Source organism: Cydia strobilella, chromosome 20 (assembly GCF_947568885.1).
Source record: "Cydia strobilella chromosome 20, ilCydStro3.1, whole genome shotgun sequence".
Classification (NCBI taxonomy): Eukaryota; Metazoa; Arthropoda; class Insecta; order Lepidoptera; family Tortricidae; genus Cydia; species Cydia strobilella.
In genome coordinates this window covers 5,830,148-5,836,147 of record NC_086060.1, presented here as the reverse complement: position 1 = coordinate 5,836,147, position 6,000 = coordinate 5,830,148, and positions in this window count along the sequence as shown.

Below are 6,000 nucleotides of genomic sequence, written 5' to 3'. Positions count from 1 at the left end.
CGTCCGAAGATATTAGTAATTCAGAATAATAGAACACATTGTAGTTACACGAAAGTGTAACCACTCATCATATGAACTTAAAGTAAACTTAGTGTGCGGAATGGGGTCGCTATAAGGGGAGGATGGAGGCGACTATAAAGCTCAAGTAACCAGATGGATAATCAGGTGAAACTCATGTTATACTTATGTAGGTAATAAAATAGGACACCAGCAATCAGTTATCGTCATCTCACTAATGTCCAGGCCTCATATAGGTATGTAGTATGTTTACATATCGCTTTCCAGTATCAGTAAAGGCATCAGCTCATTCAATAGGTTCATAAGTATAGTGAGCTTGACGACAATAGTAAAAGACGTGCAAATAAGAAAATTATTCTTAAAAATTCTTTGTCAACGTATTTTCATAATGCCTATATTCTATACTTTAAGGGATATTAAACTATGTAATAAACTTTTAAGTAGACGTGTTGAAATTTTTAGTTATTTTATTGCTTATTTTATTTTTATGGGGAATAGGCATTTGACCAAATATTTCTTTTAACTCAGATTAAGACAAGTATTAATTGCCGATTTGTTTTAGTTAGGTCAGCAATCTCATCCTGATTTTTGGCAAAGGTGATTGTATTTGCAAAAAGCGTCTCCCGTCTGACTTTTTTCCACTTTTGACTTTTGCCTGGTAAAAATAAAAGGGTAAATTGAATAACAAATATTTCATCCAATCACCTTTAGTCAAACAACATTCTTGTTAAACGAAGATCAGCGTCTTTATGCCCCTTTAACAAGCTGTCTTTGATGTATTTTTGTTACAAAATAACGTGGAAAAGCATCTTTTGACGAAGTTATTATGCTTTAAAAGTTCAAAGAAAAAATAATATTATTATTTAAGCATAATAGCAAAACAAAAACTTATGCAACAAATAAACCTGAAATGAAGGGTACACGGAAAGAACATGTGTAGTCACTTTTTTCGGAAAATCAGATTTTCATTTCAAAATGTAGAGCTCTTAATGAACTATTAGTAATATCTTTTGCTACCACTGTATAATATTATGTACTCAAACTGATGGTAATGATATAGCTAAGGTTAATCTCGATGACATTAAATGAACTCTAAGGTTAGTGTAACCGAAAGTATTTTTTTATTGCTAGCAATCAAGCAGACGTAGAAAGTGATCATCCCTACCCAAAGCAAAATAGCCACTATGTGGGTAAAGGACTCCTCACTAAGTACTTAGTATGTAGTACTTAGCATCCGTGAAGAAGTTTGTCATCGACTCAGATCATAGAAAGAAGTTCTTTCTATGATAAATAATACCTAATAAGACACGTGCTTTTAAAAATACAGTTTAAAAAATATAACTGTTTGCCAAACTATGCCGCGAAATACCTTCCCAACTGACATCTCGAACGCGACAATTTTAATTAAACCAAGTCCAAAAAACAATAAAACCTTTCAACCAATTTCGTTTCCAACAGCCGAAATTTGTCTCACGAACGCATCAAAATTCTGCAAAAACGGAACGCGTCAACGAAACAAAATGGCGGACAGTAGCCATTTTGCGTTGTGAAATTTTAATTGGGCCGATCAAGGACCGTTCGCGGAAACGCGGGGAATGCGGTCGGGAGAAAAACTTTTATCTGTCGTCGATTAAAATTCTGTTCGTAAATCGAACAAATAGGTGGGTTTTTATCGGCCACGCCTGCGACACAGGCTTGACACCAATATGGCCGATGGGAAGACGTATTGGGATCAATCGATAAAAATGTTTATTATTTTTTATTTTATTACAAGGAGATAAAACAGAAGCATACAAGTGAAGAACAATATAGACAGAATATACATAACTATTATAGATTATGTTGTTTCCTTAAGCATATCTCACCGAGAACATAAGTGGTATTAGAATGTAAACCTAGCAACATGCAACACTTAACTATTTTAACTACAACAACTACATTAAATTCATATTTATGATTTATGAATGTTATGATCTAAAACTACTTATCTATTTTTTATATAATTTTGTGACAGCAGCCTTGAATGAGGCACGGGAGCATGAGAATAAAAAGTTTACGCTTTACTTGGTAATTATTGGCCATTTCAGATGTTTTATTCCTTATTATCTTAGCACGCATACGTCAGTTTTGTATTGCTGGAATTTTGAACTTAAATTTAATACAATATAACCCAAGAAAATTAAAGTTTTGAAAATTGGTATAGTTATAACTTGTGGTGTCCAGATAAACATACTAAAAGTCCTCGAGGGTGGGAGGTGTGCTGAGGGTAGGGGGGTTGAAGGTACCTTTTTTCATATTTTTGCTCATATCTCGAATATCTGTACGAATAGCATTATAATTACTTGGAATAAAAGTTTTATCATAAAATTTCCTACAAATTTGGTAATATTTATTTTTACTCTACGATTAATACTTTAGGAGCTACAGGCTGTTGAAGTTAACAAAGAAATAGACGATTTAAGAAAACGTAGTTTTTTCTTAATTGTTCATGATAAATCCAATTTTTAGTTTGGAATAAGCAAGCTTAGCGACCTGCTGATGAAACATAAAAAAAACCGGCCAAGAGCATGTCGGGCCATGCTCAGTGTAGGGTTCCGTAGTTACTGTCAAAATAGACTATTTGCAAAGACTCAAAAACGACTAGACCGATCTAGTTCGCTATATTTTTCCTTAAAAGTATTTACTAAGCTATACTTTCACGATTTTTGTTCATGGTTTTTTTAACCCATGGTTCAAAAGTTAGGGAACTAGAGGGGAAAACAAAACTTTTTTTCTTTCAGATCGATTATTTCCAAAAATATTAAGCTGATCAAAAATGGTTTTTGAAGACCCGTATTCGTTTTAAACGACCTATCCAACGACACCCCACACTATAGGGTTTAAGCGAAAAAATAAATCATCCCCACTTTTCATGTAGGGATGAAAATAATGATAATTTATTATAATTTTTTTAAGTGCATTTTAGACCTATGTTCATGATTTTTTTCTATTGAGTGAAAGTCAAAAATTCGTCAGTATTCGAGACGCTAAAATCCCTAGAGACTTAATTACATTTTTGGCAATCGTATTGTGACCTAAAAAAGCGCTACGACTTTTCAAAAACTGTTCTCCGAGCCGATTGCACCTTAACCATAAATTCTTACCCACATAAATGTGTTATCGTTTAAATCGTATCCGCAGCTAAGTGATTAAAATTAAAACCGAAACAATTTGTAGAGCGGTGTCAAGTTGCGTCGTTAATCATAGTTTTTAATGTGCACGAAAAAACGGGCCAAGCCAAAATATCTGCTAATTGACGGGTTCCTGGTTAGATTAGTTGGAGTGTAATGACTTTGTGTAATGGAACTAGGATTTGTAAAATGTACTGAAAAAATAGATGTGATATGGGAAATAAACGATTAAGAAAACTAGTAGAAATTATTACCATAGAATTCTAGAGTCCGATGTTTTGAATGTAAGGTGTTAGGTAAGAGGGACACAAGTACCTATTTTATTTTGCTCTGGGTACGAACGAATTCTCATAAAAGTGTTTTTCTTGCTCCAATGTTTCTCTTACACAATCTAACCTTGGTATTCGTATTTGTTTATCAATGGGGTTGGCAACTGTCAAAGATTTGCATAGATGGTGCCATCATTGCTTGCCCCTTTTTCTATGAGATTTGGCTTAAAGGGCTGGCATACAGGGCATTAAAAAAACAAAAAATTGACACAAATCTAGGGATTGACAGGGCAAGCTATGCTGGCGCCATCTGCTAAATATTTCGACCGGCCAACCCCATTGCTAGAGTAGGTATATTGTTGCCCGGTTTCTTCTTTATTTTAGGTTGAACTTCATCTCATATTCTACTAGATAAAACCCTCGCTAGCTCCCTCTACCAAGTATATTATTGAATAGTATTCTCATGACAGTAGTGCAAACATAACATAACATTATAAAATTTATCGTGTCAATAATACTGAGAAATACGTTAAATGGATTTTTAGGTTTTTAATACAAAAAAAAATGTGTTTTTGAAGTTTCTTAAAAAAAAATGTAAACAAAATTTTTACGTCTAAACATTGGCACATCTAGTAACGTTAAGTATAGTTATGTGACACGCATCTGTATCTAAATTAACTTGATTTAGAGCCGCATATAAATAATATGTTGCCAAAGTGATGAGGATGATGCATTTATTACCTTTGTCATTAAATTTGTGGTTTATGTAATCCACTGGGAATATTATGATTGATTTTTAGTTATTTATTTTAAGATTAGTTTTATTTATTTTTAGTTTTAGTTTTTTAAGTTTTATAAGTTAGTTGTTTACTAATTATATTTATTAATTTACTACGTGAATAAGTCATGCATATATACATCCACTTCTAAAATAATATATTACTTATGATAATTTATTTTGTTATCATAGTTTAGTGCTTGTTTAGTGTGAAATTGTTCTAACTAGAATATGATAGTAATGTTTTAGTTACTACAATATAACAAGAGTCATTGTGTATATTTTACATGTACATAATTGGGGAAAACTGGCGTTAACTTTCATAATCATTTTGACAGTTAGTTAACAGACAAATTTCGTGTCAGTTATTAAAATATCTATATGTTATAAGTGTTATAACTGACCTTTAAATTGACCTGATTTCATAGCTCTTTTTAGTGTTGCAACACCTTTCGAATTATTGCACAACGCCAAGGGCCTGACACTCTTTTAGAGAAAGATAGTCTTATTGCGATTCCTATAAGAGGAAAGAGAAAATAGTACCCTGCTTTGTCCTTATCACCGACCGGGTGGCATCATAGGTAGGAGGCGATGGTGAAATATCGAAATTTATAAGAGTGAAGGAGAAACAATCCTATGCTGCCCAAATTTAATATGAATATTCTTTCTCTTACTCCCGGTCGCTCGGTGGCGCGTCTATAACGACTTGTATATACTATGTCTATGCACAACGCTGACAATTGACACCTGACTTCCGGGTATGTACATTTCCCGAGGTTTTCCCGAGGGGCTACAGTATGGGGTTCTTTAAAAAAGGAGTGTACTGGTTTTTAAAGGGTCGGCAACGCGCATGTAGTAATATCTTTGGTGTTGCAGGCGTCCATAGGCTACGGTGACTGCTTACCATCAGGCGGGCCGTATGCTTGTTTGCCACCGTCGTGTTATAAAAAAATTCCAGGTTGACAAGTATGGACAGTACGTAGCATTAATATTTAATACATATTTAATACATATTAGATAGTGTATAACTAGCCTTATGAACCGATTTTGCATGTACAACCAGCCTTAAAGTTTGTAGTCTATGATTGTTCATTATTTTAGTATGTGGGTATTTTTGCACTTTGTAATTTTTCCTCAGTCACCCGTTGACCACGAACGCTGTAAAGAGTTCGAAACGTCGGGATGTATTATAAATTCAATATACGCGATATAATCCGTTTTCATAGTTTTATTTCATGAGTAACTATCGCGGTAACCGAAGACAATATTACATATTTACTTGTTGGACCAGCAAATAGGTCAGTATCAGTAAGTAGGTACGGCAAATTGATATTGTCATGTGACAATTGTCATAGTAGTAAAACAGGGGCCAGGAAGCTGCCAGATCCGACTTCAGTGACCTTTCTAATTAGTACGTAAATTCCATCCAATTTCGCGTTCAACTCCAGCTAAATAGTCGTAAATTACCTAGCGCGTCATACAAATTCCTCCCTTTTTCTGTATTTTTTTTCATCCCAAACAAATATGCGAGAGTAAATCATAAGGGCGCGTTCCGGAGATGTTTGAGTGAACGCTTAATGCTATATTTGGACCGTTGGGAAGGATGCCCCATCATTTGCTTTAACTATGACATTCCAGCTAACACGTGGTTTCATGCCATGTCATTAGGAGAAAAAAAAATCGGCCAAGTGCGAGTCGGACTCGCGCACGAAGGGTTCCGTACCATTACGCAAAAAACGGCAAAAAATCACGTTTGTTGTATGGG